The following is a 22,870-nucleotide window of genomic DNA, read 5'->3' as shown; positions in this document are numbered from 1 at the left end:
TTTTCAAGAGGAGGATCTGAAATGTGCCTGCCATACACAAGCATCAGAGTAGCCATGGGAGCTGGGCAGCAGCAGGAAGCCAGCGGTGCCTCTCCTGCTGGCAGCAAGACTTTGGATTGACTCTACAACTTCCCTCTACAACTGCCTGAAACAAAGCTGCGGGGATTTGGGGGTCAGCCTCTTCTCACAGATAACTAGCAACAGGACAAGAGGGAATGGCCTCAAGTTGCACCAGAGTAGGTTCAGGTTGGAAATGAGGAAACATTTATTCTCAGAAAGAGCAGTCAGCAGATTGCCCAGGAAGGTGGTGGAGTCACCGTCCCTGGGGGTATTCAAGGGAAGGTTGGATGTGGTGCTTAGGGTCATGGCTTAGTGGGTGACATTGGTGGCGGGGGGATGGCTGAACCAGATGACCTTGGAAGCCCTTTCCAACCTTACTGATTATAGGATTCCATGATTCCAACTAGGCTGTGCTGCTGAACTGCACCCTCCAGCAAAGTTTGGGTTCCTGCATAGGGGGAAACCCTCGTCGACAGCAACCCACCTGCCTGGGGTGCTCCAGTTTCCAAAACAAACAGCGTGGTCTGGTTCATGTAAATAGAGGGTTAGGAAGTTGGCTCTAGAGTCAAGTGTGAACAAACCAAAACACCCTAACCAAAAAAAACCCTTAGCCACAAATCTTTCCTGAGAAGACAGCTGAGGCTGCTGCTTACTGTTTCATGTGTGCTCACCAGCGCGTGCCTTGTGACTCAGATGCAAAGAGCCAGGAAGCTGCTCACACCCCTCTCACAGCTAACGATCTTTCACACCTGTACCTTCTGATCTCCTCTTCTCCACCCACCCCTCCTCTCAGGTTTGGATTAGCTCTACACAAATACCACCAAGCTGTCATTACTGCAGTCTCCAAATTCCTTCTCAAAGCCCCTTCACAACAGCAATAGCAATCAGACCATTGGCTAATTAAGCTCAGTGCCCACTGAACTTGACCTCGCTTCCTTTTTCCCTTTGCTGTGTGCACCTACCATTAGCCATCCCACACCCATGGCTATGGGCTTTTAGGGCAAGCCAAAACACTGAAACCATCACAATGGTTTTAAGACTCCAGGCTTTGCTGAAGTTAGAAGTCATCGCTGCCCGGCTGACAAATATTAACTAGCAAAGCCACAACGACTCCGTCGCTTGTAGTCTTCTCTGACACCTCAGATTTTTCATACTTGGCACAGGTTTATTCAGAAAGAATTCCAACACAAAGGTTTTGCTCTATGTCACACAAAAGTGAAAACTTAAGCCAGGAATATCACCATGAAGCCCTGCAATGCTGACAGTGAGACTGCCCAGGCATTGCATCCACAGACTGACAAGGCCCTCCAATACTTGCTCGTTTTCTAGGTCTTGTAAGGCATTGACTGCTGCTCCAGCTGGGGACATGTTCCCATTACATTGGGAGTATAGTGTCTAGACCAGCAGGACGCGTTCCTGCAGGAGGGAACAGTCTCAAAGGCTGGCTGTGGTTTGGACAGATGCAACATTCTTGTCTCTTTCAACCCATCTCAGGGCTGTTTCACCTTATTCATTTCCACGTTATTGCCAAATCAATGGATTTTGTAGGCTTACAGCACAGGGCAATCAAAATGAGATTACATGAACTGGGACTTAAAACCACGTCCCACTCATTAGGTGTGAATGAGCCTATATGAGCCTACTTCAAATACCATGCCTTACTTTGACAATTTCTGGCTTTGGGGGCAAAAAGAAAGATCATAACAGAAAATGAACTAAAACATACTGCCATAGTATTTCTCCTTATTTTCTAATTTCTTCCTAAGATGTCATAAGTCTTTAATTCCAAAACGCTTCTCTGCATTTAAGCAAAGTCTAAATGTATCCTCTGGTATCTTAGGCAGGCACTCATGGCACATCCACAAAACACCATTTCACAGAGTGGTTTAAGAGGGTTTATCCCTTGGGGGGAAAGCTCCAGTTTTAGAAGCAGAACTCAAGTTTTTGTGAGATATTTGGAGTCTCCATATAACCCTAAATGAGCAGCAATGCTAACCAGACTACATGGGGCTAGCTGGAGGTCCAAAATCCAGAAGAAAGAAAAATGAGCTGATGTTTGCTATTAATTGGGTAGGGCTGGGCCCCATTCTGACACAATGTTGTTTTAGGAAGCTATGCAAAACCCTAAAGCAGTTAATAGTCATACACAACTGTGCATAGGCTATTTTGAGCTTTTATGCAGTTATGTGAAAGAAGGAAGACTATTTCCACTTTACAAATACAAGTATTTGACCCCTGACATTTCTAAATTCTGTCTTCCCCGAAGCAAGCTTTTCTCCAAAGAGGGACCAAATATAATTTTTTCCACTGACTTTTATGAATAAGTTTGAGATTCTGTTTTGTGCATCACCTCCAGTGAACTAAAAATGCTGTCAAAGACAAAGCCTTGTAGAAAAGCTAAGATGAGACACCGAATGAAAATTCACAGTGAAATATACTGAAGAAAATCTTTCCTTCCTTTCCTATTTTTTCTCTGTATTTGACCTGTATCTGCTTCTCAGATGGCTAACGTAGGAGTGAGGAATTTTCTGGGCAAAGTATCTGAAATCAAGAGAAAATATCTACAATGGAACTCATCTGAAATGCACCTGTTAGACCTGCTTCTACTTTCTCAGTCCTATCCTTCTAGAAAAAGTTTTTGAGGGAAGTTTTCCAGTGGTTTGGTACCAGGCGATGACTCATCTACCCGTGCACATAGGAACAAGCAACAGAAATACCTAAGGCCAAAAAGCACAGATTTTGGTAGTAAATTGGCTGATAGTAGGTCCAGACACCAAATACATTACAACTGATGGCTCACCACTGACCTTAGGAAGCAACATTAGACCTCGTTCCAATAGCTTCCAGATGAGAAATGAGTTTAAAATTTTTCCATGCAACCCAACAACTTCTCTATGTTTCTCCCAAACCTGCAGGTCCTGAAGAACTCCAGGCCATGGGAGCTGCAAGCCACCTCAGTTTGGCAGCACCACTCTCAGCATTTTGCATTCATCCAGCTGACAAAGCAACAACAAAACTTCATCCCAGAAAAAGGCTGCACAGTTTAATGAGTTTACATTTTCCATATAAACCAATCAGCCCTACGTATAACATCTCCTCAGTGATGGTCCCGCTGAAGGAGTTTACGAACAGAGCAGTGTGCTTATTCAACAATGGCAATGAGTAGTATTTAGGACAGCCACTTATTAAAAACCAAATTATTATCCTACTCAAGCTTCTTATCGCCCCAACATTGGTGTAAAGTGCAGCTGAGTGCGCAATGAGCAATGCCTGAATGGAAAAACTCCTCTTTTAGTATGAATTTTCAGTTAACACAGCCATTTTCTTTCAAAATTAAGAGTTTTCAGCATCAACCTTCATTTTATACAAACAAAGCACATTCCTGCATGTGGCCTAAGAGCACTGTTTTTTTTCCACTCTGAGTCATTGCTTAGGCACACCCTGGAAGGAGTAGGATACAATAAAAAAAGGAAAGAGAAAAAAAAAAGAGAGAAAAAAAAAGAGTCCTGTGGCAACGACACAATGCTAACTGTCCCCAAATCAGCAGGGTTGGCCACCCAGACAACATGGAAAATGCACACCAGAGCCAGCAGCTGCCTGGCGTTTGCTGTGCAGTTATGAAAATGAGGGGCATTTCCTGACAGGGCCGTATTTCAGATCTGTTGAGAGTGATTGAGGCTCTGAGTTTCTCTCTTATCAAAAGTAGATTTCCTTTTCCCAAGTCGGACACTTTGGACTGTTTAGAGTCTTTGCTCAGGAAAGCGTTAAAGCTCACTTTTGAGCTGCATTTGGTTTGAGAGTTTCCAAAGTACTTCTAACTATAAAGGGATTTAAAAAAATTATATAGAAACCTCGGATACGATATGAAGAGAGAAAGATGATTTACAAATAAAGACCAAATTTTTAATCCATGACACCTTGCCCAGGGGCAGGAGAACCATGGCCTGTGAAAGCCTTCAGCTTACTTCCTCCCACAAGGAGCTCAAAATTCTGTCTTGCTAGACAGAAATCCTTCTTTTATGGCAGTCTTGATGTTGGTATATGAAAAGTTTGTTGTTTCCCATGTTTCTGTGTTTTTTCTATGCATGTCTTAGGACCATTCATCTATTTGCCCTTATCAGGCTCCTGAAAACTTCCTAATTTAAAAAGCAATGAGGTGTGCAGCTGGGATAAACCAGCCTGCGACCACTGCCTGACACAAAGACCTTTCAGGCTAACCTTCATCTCCTCCTTCATGCTCTGTTACTGTTTATTACAATTTATTTATGCTCCTTCAGTTCGTTCACTTCTAACTCTACGTAAAACACTGCACAATAGCCCAAATCTCTATTGTGTTTCCCTTGCCCTTTAGCTGGGAAAACCTATCCGAATGGAGGGAGGAAAGCAATCCTTCCCGGCCATCCCCAAAAAGTAGCTCTGGTTTGGTAATGCAGCCTTCAGACCACTAGAGGCCTCAATAAAACCCGCAAACTTCAGCCTGAGTGACTAACAACAGTGAAACGTGCCTGCATTTCCCCCCAAATTGACATATACCGGAAAATACAAGGCTAAGGATGACCGTGCTGGAGCAGGCTGGGCGGATGTAGATGCAAACGCCAGCTGAGCCGCGGTCGTGGGAGCTGACGCCACCATGCCTGGCTGGCTAAGGCAGGCTCACTGCATCTTCAAGCATCACAAACCTGTCACGAGGGAAGTAATTTTTTATACAGTAAGTTATTGTCTAGACCTCATAGTTTCTTCACAGTGGTTATTTACTACTTGTCACATCTTCAGCTGCGCTGTTTTGTATCGAGCCTGCAATTTTTGATGAGCCCTAATAGCAAAGCAGCATCAGATCATTTTCTTCAAAATAAATGCAAATTGCCTCATAGCAAAAAGTGTGGAGCTAAACATGTTCCAACTCGAAATTAAGTCAGAGCTTCAGCCGATCTACAAGGCTCAGATTATCACAAACGAACAATCTGATTAAATAAACAATGTTTTTCCATACGCCGTTTCCATGTGCAGCAGCATGGGGCCAGTGGGGGACACCCTTGAGGTTTGCCCACAACTGTCAGCCCATTTAATCCTTTAATGAATTTAAACTGGAGCAACAGACAAATGGACTAAAAACGTTCAAAACATGTAGTAGTACTCCTCAGAGGGAACAAAAGATCCATTGTACAGCTCCAGTAAGTTCATCCAGGGCTCTGGTAGAGTCTCTCTTTTCGTCCCCTTTGAACAGAAGCTGAATAGAAACAGGAATGAGAATTGGCTTCGCCATCACCCCTTTGCCAGACTCGCCTCTGTGAATACACTGAGGCTGGATGAGAAGTTATTCACTGACAACAACTTCGGCTCTCTCTCACTTACCAGTCAATAGATGTGGCCATATATTAAAGGTCATCTTCGTGGCCACCTGTGAGGACCAGCAATGGTGGAAGAAGGCTGGGTGATGCAGCATCACAGCCAGAGATCAATGTGACACTGCAGCCCAGACAGCTGCAAACTTTTTGCTCTGGAAAAATAATATCCAGGGCTTCTTTCTCTTTCCAAAATATGTGAAGGAGTTTGGCTTAACTCTGATACAAATCAAATATCTATTAGCTTGCTTCAAACTCTTATATTTAAGAGGAAGATAAATTTATGCTGCTTATTATGAGTCTTGAGACAACCATGTTAATCCCCAAAACAAATCGCATATTGTATCATTTTGCATGGTCTTGCAGATCACTTGAAAGACAAACAGAAGGAACTTCTAAAACAACAAGTAAATTTGTTTAAACCATTCTGCTCATTGCTGGCTTGAAGCAGCAGTACCATCTATACAGCTTCCCATAGCCTTTGCTACTTCCATACAATCATGTGTTTTCTGTTACCTGTACCATCAAAACACAAAAACACCCGTCTTTCTCCTGCATGGTCTAAACAGACACATTTGAAGTTTGTATTAAAAGTTCTTGAAAATGACTTTTTAAGAAAAGAATGCAAGTGAATGAAAGACAAACATTCCTTAAATTTACCTGTTTTTTTGTTGTTGTTGTTGTTTTTTTTTCCCAACTGATTGCATTATCAATAAATTAATATGCACCACCAGCAAGTTTAATGATGAAGCACAGCAGTTTAAATCAGAAATTCACCTTCCACTTTATGGTGGCTTTCACAAATTTAAAAAAACACAAGACTTTAAGAAGAAAACTTCCACACAAGATGTGTTTTTGAAGGCAGACACACGTTTTATACAGCCAGCCTTCTGTTTAACAGACTGATTTGGCAAAAAAATGTAAAGCAAAGCACTCTGAAGATCTATGAGATAACGGTGCGCTACTAAGAATAATTTCATCTCAATGACATTTGACAGTGCTACCCCTAACGAAAAAACAGAAAGGGGCAGCAACAAGTGCAGTACCATTCTCCGAACGTTCTGGCAGAATCAGACTTTGGATGGGTCTGTAGCATAAATTATTCTCCTGATTATGACTGAAAGAAAGCAAACTGTTAAGGAGAACTAACATCAGTCAGGTGCCGCCAATAGTGCAGAAGAGATTTGTAGGGGAAGGCTCCATCGGTGTCTATTCCTCTGATCTATCTATATTATTACCCTAGTTAGGCAAATTCCTTTTCAAAAAGCATATTTGGGACAGTTAGAAATTCAACCTCCAGACATGCTCCATGCATTTCAAACAAGTCTCTCTTAGTACTTATACACAAAATGGCTTAATGAATGAGGAGTAGCAGGTACTAGAATCAGTCACGACAACTCATCCTCCAAGATGAGCTTGATTTTTGTTGCATCTTCAGCAAGAGCAGAATAGTTCCTTCAACTAATAGTTCTCTGACTAAACCTGAAACTCTGAACAGATCTGATTTTATTTCACAGGCAATGTCTTTGAAACATTAGATGCATTTTCTTTTGTTCCAATGTCCTTAACATACCTCAAACACAGAAACTGAAAAATATCACAACTTCCTCTCCAGTAGCTTTCTAACCTTGAGACCTTCTGACCTTCTAAACTGCAGAAACATTTTTCCTTCTCCATCACAAAATACCTTGGAAGCCTAGAAGGACAAGAACTTTATGATTTACATACATACATATCTATATGGATTTATATAGATTAAAGATAAAACAATGCCTACAATAAACGGTGGCAAAGCATTACCAACCAAAAGAATAACAAATAGTAAAACATTTCTATCCTAGAGATAATTTTTTCGGGCCTGACATTTAACATTCAACTTGCTACACTTCACAACAGCTGAAGTACAACATCTCTATCATTTTCAGGGAGGAAACAAGGACACATACACCCAGAACCAGGTAGAACACAATTGCACTATTACTGATTTGCTTTAAAGGAAAAAAAAAAAAAAAAAAAAAAAAAAAAGACAAAACATAGGAAAGGCCATGAAAAATAATGCACAAGGGTTGCATTAACACAGATCTTGGCCACAAATAGGATTTTGATTGGTCTGTTAAAAATATTCTTCTACAGTTTCTCATCTATATGTTTGATGCTGACAATTTCCAAAGCTCTGAATAAAAACTCCATGCAAACATCTCCATAGGTTTGGAGCAGGAGCTACAGAGAGAGGTACAGGAGAATCTGTTCAGTTCACCATGATGTATTACATCATGCACAAATGGGGCAAAGCTTCATCTTCCCAATCAAACACAGAAGCCACCTTAAATCAGCATTAAGATGGACTAAGTCCTGCACACCACCATTGTATTTTACATGCCCATTACAGACCTAAGTCATTTACCGTACTTTCTCAGGAAACTGCCACATTTCCCGTAGATTAGAGGGCATAACATACACATATGTAACCATCTAGCAACTGCTGCTCACTACCAATAAAGCCTTTAAAGCACCAATATAAAACAGGAGTTATGCAAAGCTTGAGTGCTCTACACCACGCTGAACTTCTTAGGCCAGTGACACATCCTTACGGTTTAGGGTATTAAAAAACATGGGAGAAGTCAGTGTCGAGTCAGAAGTCAAAGCCTTGCATTAGATGAGATGAATAGTTTCTTGACCTTTGTTACCACTGCATGGCTGTTCACCTGCACAAAATGTGCACGGAGGGACAGAGATAAGACTGAAGTGCAAGCACCTGCATTCCAGCTGCTAAAAACTCCTTTGCTTGTACCTTTTAATTGATGATGTTGTGCAGATTTCCACGCTGCCTTCCCTTAACTGCTCTTAGTGGCCTCATGCTCTCTCCCCACCTTCCAGTAAAGGTTAAACCAAGAGTGATCCACCAGCTGGATTCCTCCATGCCACTCCTGCCTCTAACAGAAAGTTAGAATGTCACAGAGTTATATAATGCTGACAGAAACATGACTACCTGCAAAACAGGTTTCAATAAAGAAGATAAAACTTTTATGATTACATACCAAAAAAAAAAAAAAAAGGTAAAAAAAGTAGTGCATCCTTCACAGGCTATTTTGGCCTCATAACTCCCAGGAGATGCAGCTTTATTACTGTTTACAGCAATCACATTACAGCAGATTAACTGGGGAAAACTAACTAACAACAACAACAAAAAAGGCTCTTTGACCAATTTGTGCTATTGGCAAGAGGTGCCAGCAGGGTTTGATCATCCTTTGCCCACATGGCAGAACCCCCACCCTGTGTTTCAGCATCAGCGAGGAGGCAACTTGCAGACAATAACCGCTAAGAGTTTAAGCGGGATGAAAGACTCAGCTAGGACTGACACACACAAACCAGACCAAAGGCAAAGCACGCCAAGCTGAACTAAAGACTACTGTTCGCTGCACCCAGGCTGCCCGGTGCAAAGCTAAAAAGCTTCTCATTTGACCAAGAAACACATTAGATTGAATTCACCAGTGCAGACAAGACTTACGTTTAGAAGGATGCCTGATCCATCACCTGACTTGAGCTATGAAAAGGGAAATATACCCGCAAACCTTTTTTTTCCTCTCAAGGGAGAAATGCCATGTATCGGGACACGAGTCTCCAGATGCCACAAGGCATGAAGGCAGATGTCCAGACAATCCCTAAGTGCTGAACGTCTTTACAAAGGCATTTTCTCTTTTTCTTCTTTAGTGATATATCCTGTTTGTATGACTCACAGCCTTTTAAGATCCACTGTTACAATGCTTTCTCCCCTGCACCGTTCAGCAAGTTTTATGTCTATGCTGCTTCTAAGTGCATGTTGTGAAGGGTGCGTTCACAGCCTGCTTTAAATCCTGCCATTACAATTTAGAGCACAGTCCCTGCACTGTCTCTGAAAGACACTTAGCAATGCACATTCCTTCCAATTAAGCCAAACAAACAGAAAAGCCTTTCGATAACTGAGGGGTTTCCTTGTTTTAGAACAGAGGTAAGCCCAGCAAGCCTGTGCTCCTGCGTTGTTGCCCAGGGGAGTCAGGCATAGGTTGGTGAAAAAATAAGCTCTAATCATATCATATATATGATATTGTCTTATCAGACATTTCTCAAGATCCTGGTTAAACAAATAAAAACAAAACAAAACAAAACAAACAAACAAACAAAACAAAACAAACAAACAAACAACAAAACACCACCACAAAAAACAATGTCTTAGCAGGTGCTGTCATGAAAATCATGGGTAGGTTTTCATAAAACTGGTAAGATTAAACTATCCTATGAGAAGTAAGCAGGTAGCTTTTAATATGTGTCAAAGAAAAAAATAAAAATCAACCCTTCAGCCTACCTAGCTTCATTAACATTTACAGAGAAACGTATCACCATTAAGTCAACTGATCCCAAAAGTTGCAACAGTGAACACTTTTGTCCTAGGACTTCAATGCAAGTACTTCAGGCAACAAAGCATCCTTCTGGACTGTGGTAACACACCGCTTTGTCTTTTTTTTTTGTGTCATATGTTACTACTCTGGAGGCAGGAACCTGATGCAAGCAAAGACAAGGCAATCACAGAAAAAAAGCAGCAGAGGAGAATTAACTTGTTACTGACACAAGAAGAAGTCACGATCTGTCATTATGCCTACGCCCTGCGCTAAAATCACAAGTGCCACAATAAAAGGCAGTAATTTAATGGGAAAGTCTCCAATAACATCTTCCACATTTTTCTTGCAACACTGACCATTGAGTGGGTCTCAGGAAATTTCTCAAAAACTGAAGTTTGATTATATGACTTATCAGAACCTAACTTCTGCATTGAAATGAAAGAAAATGAACTGCTTGTGCTGTTGTTAACCCCCAATCACAGCATTTATATTGTAGATTTCTGAAACTGTCTCATCTGAGTAACATCCTTTATACCCTACATTCAAGCTACCTGAGCTGGAGACTGTAGGTTGAAACAACTAAAAAAAGGGTATTTTATTCTTTCTGTTCTTTGCCCTGATTTAACTAGAACTTCTCCTGCGAGAGCATCACCAGTTTTCCTAATAAATATCTTTTCAGATTTAACGCATAATCAAATCTTAGAACAGTAATTTTTTAAGCTCTTACATTGTTCCTTCATTTCCCTTTCCCATGTACCCACGGGATGTTCCACACTTCATGTATCCATCTAAAGACTTAACATCTATATTATGCAGTCTGAGTTTTCTTTCACTAAGTTCATTAATTTTACTGCTATGTCATCAGCAGAGTGCACATTTACAAGAAAAGCTTGGTGTAAGTGGTGGCTCAATCACCCCAGAGACCCGGTGCCCACACAGCTACACAACCCAAACCAGAGCGAAACATTATCTTCCAACTGATCTTCTGCAGAAACAATCTTTCCAATAAAGCACCAGAGCTTCCTCCTTTATTTCAAACACTGAGCAGACACCCGAGAGCCAGAACTGCTTTGAATAAGGATGAATTTTAAATGACTAATCATTTCCTCTATTATTATAGAGTTTATGGTGCCTCTTATATCTTGTTTGTGTTTCCATGTGAGCTAGTTCCTTCTGCAGCACCGCAGCTTTTGGTGCTAAGCCCTCTTTTTAAAGCTGTAAGCTTACAAGGGGAAAAAACAAAGCCAAAAAACAAAGCAGAAAAACCAAGCTCCCTTGTCTGAGGGAGTCCAGCTTGCTTGTCTGCTGAGCGGGATCCACGCTGCTCGTGACAAGCCTGAAGACAATAAGGAACAACAATAAAGGAACAGGCCTAGCAGATGTTGATATTGCTGTTGCTGGATGGAGCCTCTTTTTCCCTTGCTGAATCATTTATTCATTAAAAAACAGTTCCAGGGAAGCCTAAACTATTCATGAATTTGGGCTGAACTTACAGAAGGGTTCACTCAAGGACAGACCCCTCCAACTTGCATTGAAAGCAGCACAGGAGCTTCTGCAGTGAACTATTTCAAATCCAACAAAACATTTGGATGCTGGGCGCGGGGAATAAAAACCCAGGCAACAAAGGGCTACATTCAGCCGAAACACGGTGCAAGTAGTTCCCAACAGCCAAGGGGTTACAGCACTCAGCTGGCACGCAGCAGATTCAGGGCGAAAGCTCCTCGAGCGCAGACCGGGGCCTCGGCTCCCCTCCAAAAACCACCGGCCATCAGCACGGCTCAACCCGTCCTCCGCCGCATGCCCTGAAACAGCACCAAGCTCGAAAAATACGGCCCTGCTGCAATGGAGACCCGAGGCCAAGCCCCGAGGACGAAAACAGGCCTCAAGCAGAGGCACGTGGGGATGCACCACGGCAGAAAGGATGGGCTACTTTCCTCTCCCGCTGCCTTCCCCTGTGGCTCTTGGTTTTACAACGCAAACCACACAGGCAAGAAACCTGAGCTGAGCCACTCAAACATGAGGTCACGCCTAGCGGGCAGATCAACTCGAAACCAGCCAGATTAGGGCTTTCTGGGTTTTTGTCCTGCCAATGCTTGCTTGAATTGCCACACTTCCCCCTCCCCTCTCCTTCAAAAATGTAAGAATCAAAATTAATTTCCTGTATCTATGCCACCAAATGTGAAAATAAAGAAAGATGTAGATGCAGTTATTTTCTTTAATGCTATCCAAAGTCATTTAGAAATAAATCTGGCCACAGCAGAACTGCACGCACTTACAGGAGGTGAGCCTAGGACACATTCACATTTCATTAGCACCTAGACACCAACTGCCCTGGAACAGAAAATACTGTAAAAACAATATATGGACATTAAAAAGAAGCACTGGGGAAAAGCATCTGTTTGCGTGCAGGGGTGGGGAGGCAGCAAAATACGAACAAAAGGCATAAATTGTTCCTTTTCCTTTCTGTTTAGCTTTCTATGTAATCCCTCTGAATAGCTGCAATTTGGGGAACAGCGTTAAGTTCCTCTACCAGAGGCCACTTGGTACATTCCCCTCATTCAAAAGCAGTCTGAGTACAATGGTAAGAATGTTATTCATTATTTCCTATTACTTAGGGTGGGACTAACTGCTACTCAACAAGCCCGTGTATCTGATAGAGACATCTATAACACGTTCACTGAAATGAATATCCTGGGGAGGGAGTGGTATAAGCCACTGAATGCCTTTTTTGTTTATAAGCAGAAATAGTAACAGTTTAATTCCAAAAGCCATCTAATTAATCAAAATTATGTGCAGGACAATGGTGTGAAGTGACAGCACTGAGATCACCATGCAATGCTCTGATTAACACCAGTAAAGCTGGGTTGATATATGTACAGGAAGGCAGAGTTATGCAACCTGGGATATTTGGGTAATCTGCTCTAATACGTGCTCTAGTTGCAGCATTCCTACCCCTTAGAACTGGGCCTGAAGAGCTCCTTTTATTCTGTTACCTTCAGAGAAGAAAAAATCCTACATTACAGGTAGTTTCTCACCTTACAAGTGGCCATTCATAAGCAAGACTATTCTTGCAGCATCCACACAGAGTCCATGAGGCACTACACCCAGTTATGTACAGCAGGGATGCTGTCAGTGATTACCCAAGGGACTGGATGTTTTTGGCTCCATGGCTTCAGCGACAAACTTGCAACCAGCTGAAAATGCTGCCCGATTTACCTAAGCTTGTCCGTGTCCCACATCATCATCTCTGCAAATTTACACCCTTGATGACAAAAAAAAATACAAATAATGAAGCAAACATAAGTGGGCCAGCCACAAAGGTTGTGCTGAGTTTGGCAGTTTGTCCACTCAAGGGCTTCTGTGAGCCGCTTCTCTTCTCCTGCCTGCCCTCTGACACCTGGCCAAAGCAGTGGGACCGCGGTCCCGGAGCCCAGCAGGCAGATCGGATCGGCAGCCGCCTCACACAAGAGACTGGGCAGACAGAAGTGGAGGAAAGCCTCCACCCTGCAGCATGGCTTGTTCAATTGCCAGTCAGCGTCAAGACTTCTAAAAACAAGAGTAAGACAATGAAAGATCTCAGTGATATGATGGGAGCCAAAATCGCCCGATTTTTTTTTTTTTTTTTGCACACAAATGAATCAAAAGTTCCTGTCTGATAATATCTTCCAGCGTACAACTCCCAGCCAGTGGCACATGCCAGGCTGGGGTGGAGAGCTGCAGCCATCCACGGCTCTAGCTGGAAGGACAGACACGCGGCGCTTGTCAAGATCAGGATTGTAGTTCCTGATTTCCATTCTACTAATTGCTGGTGCACAAAGGGGGAATAAAATCTGTTAAGTATTTATGAGAAAAGACTGTATGGTAACAAAAAACAATCAGCGATTGGGGATTATTTTATTTTTTTGGTTTTGATTCTGGATGAATGTTCTGTCCAAGCAGTAAACTTCCAGTTTTTGCAGGCACTGGAATCTCTTGTTCCCCCTCAAACAAAAAGATGTGCTTTAAAATAATAGGAGGGAAAAAAAAAAAGCCAACTTCAAGCATTTTTTCCCACTGCTTTCCCCACCACCACTGTACTAAGAGCAAAGCTCTAAATATATAAATAGCCTGGCAAGTGTGTAGTATAAACCACACCCCATCTCAGGGCCACTGTCTTAAAGGAAACTATAATATTAAAAAGCCCCACAGATGTGGAGAACGCAGTATGGTCTGCACTTGATATACTTCTGTGCCTCCCTTTGAAGGACACTGAGTACCTCACACAAAAATGCCTTTTCCCTCTATTTTATTTTTATGAGCAGAGAATTTTCAGAAGCTCTCCCAGCCCCACTGTTTTCCACTCCTCCCGAAGCCATGATGGTTTTTAATGAAGAACAGTGGCTAACGTTACACACACTTCAGGGTTTGGGAGAATGAGGGCTCCTCCCTGCAAAAAACAACATACACATAGTTTCAGGATGTTAGGGCAGGAAGATGCAGCAGAGCACATCTTTCTGCATGACCGAGGTCCCGTCTTGCTGCAGAAGGTTCCCTCACAGTCAAGGGGCAGAAGGCTGCCCCAGCCTCCAGCCCTCTCGAGGTTCCCAGAGCAATTCTGCCAGCACAAGCTGCAGCCTCCCCTTGTGCAGGCGGACATCTGACACCCAGAAAACAGCACATTTCCAACCGAAAAAGAAAGCAACTTTTCCTGGATATGCAAACCTCTTCTGTGGAGCTCACTGTTGCTATAGTTATAGGAAGTTGCTGAGAAGTAAGATGTCAGGAAGCTGAGAAGAGGAACCAGGTCTTTATAGGACTAACAAGAATCAGAAGTGTTGCATTGCTAAAAAAGTAAAATAAATCCCTTAATGGCATGGTTAAACTACACACTTCTGTTATAAAGAAAATCCCGATGTTCAAAAGAGACAGGGAACTAGTATGGAATTCCTCTCACAGCTGAATTTCAAGCTCCTTTGTTCTGCCAGATCTGGACGCATGTACCTCTCACCAGCTTTCCCTTCTTTCTCTACCAGTTCAAATGATGGGTGAATGCCACCCTCCATGCCTCTCATTAAAGCACTTTGCGTTTTGCTCTGCACTGAGTGAGTAACGGGAAAATAAAACAGGACTCCCCAAGAAGCCAAGGCTTTGCTAGCTCTGCTGAAGCTGGAAACTACAACCTCAGCCTGTGCTGTTCTGTGTCTGCCAAAAGCCTTTGAAGTAAATTCTTTGAAGTTGGCCAGAATCAGCTCAGAACTGGAGCAAGCCACGAGTAGGCTGGCTGGGGGGCCGCCCGGGGGCTTCAGTCCCCACACGTCAAGTGCAAGTCAAGCTTGGATTCAGTAGATAAATGTGCCTTTAAAAAATCACCCTTCTTTTTACAGGTAAAGGAGGCTTCAGTCCTCGCTTACATTCACAAGATGTCCAGTGGGCTGAACCGCAAATTTCAACAAGTGTCAGGAAATCTGGATGCATGCGTTCAGTTCGGTTACTCCCACTGCTGCAAACAGCATCTCTTGAAAAAACCCATCTGTGATAGCATTGGACTAGATGCCAAAACCATTCACCACGCACATTTTGGCAACCCCAGACTCCCTGCAATATTTCAGCTACAGGGGTAACACAGCTTTTGTTTTCTCAGAGACGAGACAAAGAGGGAGTCATTTAAAAATGTCTTTTTCTGGAATCTATCTGCAAAGGCTAACCCTGATCCTCATTTCCACTTTGCAACCTGGTGGCAGGCAGCCTGTAGTTCTAAGGGTTACAACTTCACAGAGCAGAAGTAAGAAGTTTGCATCAGTTATCTCTAACAGCCTGCCTGAAAACAATCCCAACCTGTTGCATGCCCAGCATGTACCACCACACTAAGCAAGAGGCAAAGGAACATCAAAACACCACCAAAAAAAAAAAAAAATCTGTAAGTGTAACACATCAGAAACATTTCAACCTCTTTGGGACGACCAGCAAGGAAGAGAGCAGAGGCAGTAAGAGTGGTGCTGTACGCACATGGAGTGACAGTGCTTTAGTGAACTGATAGGAATTAGGGCAGTTTCTGTTGCACTGAGTGAGGAATCGGGACCCGCACAGCAGGCAGCTGGCTTTTTGGCCGACAGGATTATGAATGCATTAGACATACTTCGATTCTGAAAAAAATAAAAACATCATTAAAATTAAACCAGTTACATGCAGGAGATTCTGCACCAGGAACAAACTGCCTGAACTTTTGGGGCACCAGGTCTCATTATACTAATCGCTTATTTTTTTTCCTCCTTTCCCAAAAACTGTACATTCTTTAAGGCAAGTCATTTCCCTCATAATTTAGAGCATCTTCTAGAAGTGCTTTACCTTCAGTCTCCGACCAAGCTGTATGTAACTACCAAGACGAGAGATCAAGATTATCTTCTTCTGCTCAGGTTTTAAAAACATTACTCGTAGGCTTTTTTACAAGTCAATATTTTTAATAATTATGGTAAGGAAAAGGAACCCGTCAACACTATTTCCTCTCTATTTGCTCTGTTAATTTTGTGGCTTTCCGCAACAGTCTAAATCAAATAATTTTCAAAAGTGAAATCTAAAAGAGCTTCTGCTTTTTCTCTTTTATTATTATTATTATATATTTTTTTAATATAGTCTGACACTTAACATATTAAGCTCCAGAGCATGCATACTGTTTAAAATGCAGCACCAGAGTGCAGGCATTTCCCTGTGATAAAAATGCTGATGAATTTTTGTACGGCTCTCTGACTGTAAAGCTCTCATAAGGCTGCCTCAAACACGGCAACAGGTTTCCTCCTGGTGATTTGCACATTACATTTACAGAGTTTTAAGATAAGTTGCCAGTGTTACTCTAGTCAACTTGTTTATTTATTTATATATATATTACTTTTACGTTAAGACTGATAATTTGAATTTATCTAATAGCTCGGCTGAATCTCTCTGAAGAATCGCTTTCCTCATCTATTGCACATAGACGCGTGACTTGCAAGGAATTCCATGCAGAAGTATGACAGTTCTATCGAAGGAAGAAGAGTTTACAAAACTAAGCACAGCAACATACGAGTTAAGTAAAAATATATTTAACTGGCCTGCTGACCACAGCCAGATACTGAAGCCAAGATCTTCAGGCAAAGTAATGTCAGTTAACATCACATTCAAACCGCCTTGTACTATTTTAACAGCTTTCAGTTTCTACAGCGTTTAACCAGATAACGTACGGATCTTAGCACTGAGGTCTTTAACACAGCCCCCAGACACAAGACTTCATTTTCCTTAAGGACACCACAATGCCCGAAAGAGAAGACTCTGAACTAGACCCTGAACTAAGCCCTCTCATGTTGCTTGCTCCCTGTTTGTGCATTTAGCATGTCATCAACACAATGAGCCAATAAATTGCTGCCCCTTCCTTCCATGCTTTGTTTTCCAAGGGTTCATTGTATTTTATTTCAGTTTATTTAAGCAAGTTTTCTGTCATTGCTGGTACAGAAACAAACGATTCTTATCTTTGCAAGTATAAAAAAGCCTCTGAAAATATATTTATGTACATTAATTGCTCTAGCCTTATAATTTAGCAACTTAAAATTTGTTTGTTCACTCTAACTGGCAACCACAAATCAACAAGCTTTTAAACCTTGACAAGTTATGGAAATTAATGATATCGGGAGACGTTCTTTTCACTTTTTCATTTTCTCCTGACAGTTGCCGAGATCAGCGAAACAGCAAAGCAAAACATCAGCTGTAAACCTTCTTACAGTGTGCTGTTTTCCTGAACATGCAAACACTGGGAAAAAACTTCATACTGAAGAAAAAACTTCACGTTCATAGGAGTTGAAGGCTAATCACTGCATGTTAGGCGGGCTTCCTGCAGCCCAGCAGGCACAGCAGCTCCCCAAGGCCTTTTCTGATCAGCTGCACAGGTTCTGATGTACACATAGAGGTCAAAAAGAACTGCTTCGACTGACTTTCTTTTATGCCATCCATTTTCTGAGTCACTCCAGACATTCAAAATAAGGGCATGTGACTTATTTTCCCAACCAACTACTTCCAAGGATTATTGCTTTCATGGGTCATTAGACATGTTCCTGCCCTTCTTCATTGTTTTTGCTGCAGAGCAGGGATGGTAGTTTGGCACTTCCAAATTCATTTCAAATTTCAGAAGAAAAAAGACAGAAAAGGGAAAAAAAATTGGGGGTGGGGGTGTACAAGTAGCTTTAGTACAAGGCTCACCAAAATACACTGACGAACGCCAAGCTCTCTTTTTTCACCAAACACCATAAGGAAAGCCGAAGGAGGAGTTGGGGTTGATATTGAAAGAGCTGTGGCAGAGCTGGGAACTGTGTTTGCTTCCCTGGTTTTGGGTAAACATCCAAACATTTGTATGACTAACTGATCCTCATCATTAGATTTGTGTGTAAACTTCCCTGTATCAAAACATTTAGTCTGCATACACTTAGAAAGACATCTTTGCCGCTTTTATTTCCTCTCACAGTCCAAACAGAAATGGGGCACAGATTGCTTTTATTCTGATTTTTTTCCCCTAGCTGGAATCTCTTAATTAAAATACGGTGAATGTTACCCCAAACACATGAAACAGGCAATCAAATGTCCAGCTGCATGCAGAAAGGGTCCCTTACACTAAGCACAACTGAGTACAGTACTTCTCTGCAACAGCTCAGTCACTAATGCTTTGGCTGGGCACTTCCAACAGTGGGAAGAGGCAGCAAGCAGCAATGGGAGAAAATGTCTGCTTAGCTTTGTGCTTCCCACTCCAACCTGTGGTTATTATTTTGGGCCTTTCTAAAAGGAAAAAGGTAATCCCCATCTTGAGGTCAGATCTGTGAGACCAGAGCAAGCACGAACAGGACGCAGGCAGCTGCGGTTCTGTGCGGTCCTTGTTCAAAGGTACTAGCAAACACTAAAGAGAGGTGGAATGGACCAACGTGGACTCAGCATTTACAGGGGGAAAGCAGCTGGGAACAGCAGCTTAAGACTGTCAAAACTGGAGAGAGTACTTCAGCTTGTTGCACAGCTTTCACCAACTGGTAAAAACACAGGCCTTAAACTCAGTCTCCTAACTAGAAATAATTCCTTGACAGCCAAACTACAAGAAAAGTCTAAAAATGGCCTTTTTTTTGGTTAAAACGTGTAATAAACATCTGTGACAACAAGAATATTAAGCCTCAATAGAAACAAAATGTGTTTGGGGAAACAGATAAGAGCCTTTGGGTAAAATAAACAACGTAAGAAACAAAAATTAATTCCCTAATGTAAACTGGAGGAGGAAGAAAAGAGATTTTGCCAGTAGATTCCCATGTTCTGACCTCTGCATGAACTCCAAGTAACCAGTTTGCAATTTTAAGCAGCAACAAGAATGGAAAGTGCATTGGAAGATAATGAAGGAACCCAGTCCTTCTGACTTTCTGCTAAGCAGCTGAAGCAAAAGGTCAATCAAAGAAAAATATACACTGCACAAAGTTGCAACACCAAGATCCCCCAAAATACTTTCTTGCAACTGTTATAGGTAAAGCAAAGCAAGTCATAGGCATAAATTTACACTCAAAATAAAGCCTCGGAGCCCATGGCTGGTTTCCTTCTGCAAAGTTTCTGCACAAAATCTGTATCTTGGGCTTGGGCTTTAGCTAAATCATCAGTTCAAGAAAAACAGTCTTGATATAAGAGTCAAGTACTGGAATATCTGTCACATTCCCACATTAATGATTCCAGTGCTTAATTAATTTTAGCCTAATCACTTGTATCCACCCCAAAAGAAAATGTATTGAGATCCAAATACCCAAACTATTTTAGGGTACGTGAATGTGTGGATGTTTTGTGAGCTGATGCAGAAGTAACAAAACCCAACTGTGATCCCCAGTGACTAAAATATCTTGAATACAAGTTTATCTGCTGCTACTGCTGCAGAACGTGGCTGGCCCTAGCCCACTCTGGCTGCAGCTGGAAGAGGTGAGCCGTGCCTCCTCTCCTCCAGCTGCCCTTCCTCCTGCCCCGTCACTCACCTGACTGCACGGTGAGTTTGTTTGAGGAGCAAGACTGATGTAAAACTCTGCCAGAATAACGTGAATACCTTTCTGCCAGTTTAGCTATCTAACCCGGCCCAACACAGGGTCAGGCACAGGCCAGCAGAGGGGAAGGGAGCAGCGCATGTCACTAGGCAGCAGCAGGGAAGTAGATGGTCATTAGATTGGCTCAGCTGTTTCATAAAACCTCACCCTCCTGCAAACATAAAGGAAAAGACCACACCTGGTGCAGGTCACCTTCTGCCAGCAGCAGGAATTTCACAGACAAATATTTCAGTGAGGTGAAGGAAGCAAACAGAATCTTTCTGACTGCTGAAGACTACCAAGTTGCCTACAAAATGAAGGTGTGTTCTTTACCAATGGAAAATGTCAAAAACACCATTACTGTGACCCACTCAATTCCCTACCTACCTGACTTACCTGTCTTTCTTTTGCCTATGTGACCCACTTGAAGGCCACCAGAAGAGGGGCAAAAGCCACTTGTCTGAAGCCACATAGATCAGGTCACTTCATTTAGTTACCTGTGCCATAATTAACAGTGTACATCATTCCTGGATATGCTTTTGGAAGGATTATTTACAGAAGTGCTCACTTCTCCAGCTACGCTACTGAAAACATCCTAGGTTATTGTTATCATTACTGTGATGCACAAGGCACTTCTGGAAGGATTCTCCTCACAGAGCAGGAACAAACAATCCTTTGGCCAGCACCAACAGTGAAATGAATGAACCGGCTGGGAACCCCTTGATGAAATATGTTGTATTTGATAACCTGGCCTACTTCTTAGTAGAGCTTAGTTTTTGTTCACAACAGAAATGGTACCATGTGTTCTTCAAGTAATTGCCATAAATACTGCACAAATTAACTGCTATGAAGTATTTGTTTCTAAATAAACTGTCCTCCTTCCTCTGCACAGTAATATTAGCAGAGGAGACAACTAGAGTGCCTCGAAATAGCAGAACTTGAAGAAGGCAGAAGGAAACAGAGCAACCTTCATTTTGCCTCGTCATGCAAATCAGATATCCGTACTTCAGTGTCACAGAGAAACAGTGCCCAGGGGCACCTCTCTGCTGAGAACGGTGCTCCAATCTGGCCAGAAGGGCTCCTGCCCGCTGTGCTTCTGACCTACCCACAGTAACACAGTGGGCTTTGCAAAGGACCTCCCCTTTTCCAGAGAGGAACACATTAATTCTATTTCCCACAACACATTTTTGAAAGATGAATCTGCAGCAGTTACTGGACAAAAATAATTCACAGCCCACCAAGGGCTCAGAAAGGAATCCTCCTTTTTTGGTGCACATGGAGGGTCCAAAATGCAAGAATGACAGAGTGAGATCATTTACCCTTCCTTGCTTTAGAAGTCATTGAGCTCTACGCAGCCAGTCAAAAATACATGACATCCTTTCTGAAGTGAGATACTGAGAATACTTTCCCATCATTTTAATAAATTGAATGAAAAAATACAAAAGTCACATACAAAAAGAGAGAAGCGTAGTAGCTGCATACATGCTACAATGTTCAAAATGAATATTAACTGTGCTTCTTGCAGACAACAGGACATTATGTATAACCACAGAATATATCCAAGCAACACAAAATGTCACATGTGCATTTAAAGACTGAACAGAAAGCTCAGTGCAAAACCATACACTACCTTGCACATTGAGCTTTTTATGAACAGCAGAAGAAAAGCAGAGTTCCTGGTGCTGAACATGCCAAACAAATCATACTACTGTAGTCTTCATACCAGCATAGTCTTAGCTTCTCTCTATTGATAGAGGGAAACCATACAAGCTAACCCTCCGCTCACTGAACTCAGTGCGAATAGAATCTTAGCTTAAAAGTTGCATGACTAGTTGGGATTTTTTTTTTTTTTTATTTAAAAATGAATTTTAATAAGCTAAAAATATTTTCAGACACTGTTTACTCCTGGTACTCTGGGAGGACTTTGAACTTTACAGGTATATCTTACTGTTTCCCCCAGTATTTTTTTTCCTTCCCTGTTTTATGCCTGACACATACAACATGACTGGATATGCAGAACATGGCCATATGACTTGGCCAAGGTGCTGCCAAAAAACTCCAGGAGAAGGATGTAGCTGGTGGTGGTTTTTTGTTTGTTTGTTTGGTTTTGTTATTTTAAAGAACTTCCAGTAATCACCATGCTAGAGGCCACAACACTATAAAAGCATAAAAAACAACATCAGAACAGCTGCTGTTTGACTTCTTAACATCTGTTAGATGAGGTGCTAGAGAAATTTATGCTACGTTACTGCTTAAATCTTATCCCAAAGAATGCCAAACAGACTATGCCGAGTGACAACTTCTAACCCCCAGAAGCCATAACTGTTTGGAGATCCAAAACTGCTGTGAAAACATGAAGACAAATTACAACAGCCATCGGTAGCTTCATTTCTCTTTCTGTATAAAACACTGGTACTAAACTAACCTCGCAAGATCAGAATTGAAATGGAAAAGTGAAATAGAAGAACCTTTGAGTGTATATCCATATATCCAAAAGGAAGTAAAGTTTATTAAACATTCATAAGGAACACTGAAATACTGTGAGCTAGTGGACATACCCCAAGGTGAGTAACACAGGGTGAGCAGAGTATGCCTTACCCTGCAGTTTAGGTTTTTCTCTATAAAGATCTGTAAGGCAAATTTATATTTCAATATTTAAAGAAAACTGAGAAGTAGATGTAGCTAGCTCTACAAGTGCAGATCTCAGTGTAAACAAGCTGCTCTGCTAAAAATCAGGGAAGAGAAGAACCCTTAGCCCCACTGTTAGCATTGGTGAGGGGATGAGGAAAAGAAGGGAGCAGCAGGTGAGTTCATATCACAGGCTCGAGATTTTAGGCAAGCAGCTGTCATTTATATCACCTGTCATTTACATCACCTGGGCTGTCCTTGGAATCAAGGTTAGGGAACACCCAGAGAGGCTGCAGAATCCAGCCCAGGGGTGTTAGATGGAGAACTAAGCACACAAAACAAAGCCTCCCAATTCAGGATAATCTTACTGCTGTATGTTCAGTATGTTGAGAGCTACTCTGTGGCTCATACTTTGTGTACTCACTGAAAT

At 42.1% G+C, this 22,870-nt stretch overlaps 1 protein-coding gene across 5 annotated transcripts in view; it reads right to left on the bottom strand.

The window, feature by feature from the left end:
* The window catches only part of LOC309878827 (receptor-type tyrosine-protein phosphatase eta-like), a 73,075-nt gene that overhangs the window by 31,912 nt on the left and 18,293 nt on the right, over window positions 1–22,870 (bottom strand). The window lies entirely within an intron of this gene.

Source organism: Aythya marila (assembly GCF_965140915.1).
Source record: "Aythya marila genome assembly, chromosome: 5".
Classification (NCBI taxonomy): domain Eukaryota; kingdom Metazoa; phylum Chordata; class Aves; order Anseriformes; family Anatidae; genus Aythya; species Aythya marila.
Note: the sequence above shows the minus strand (reverse complement) of the source record. Positions and strands in the feature narration are given on the sequence as shown.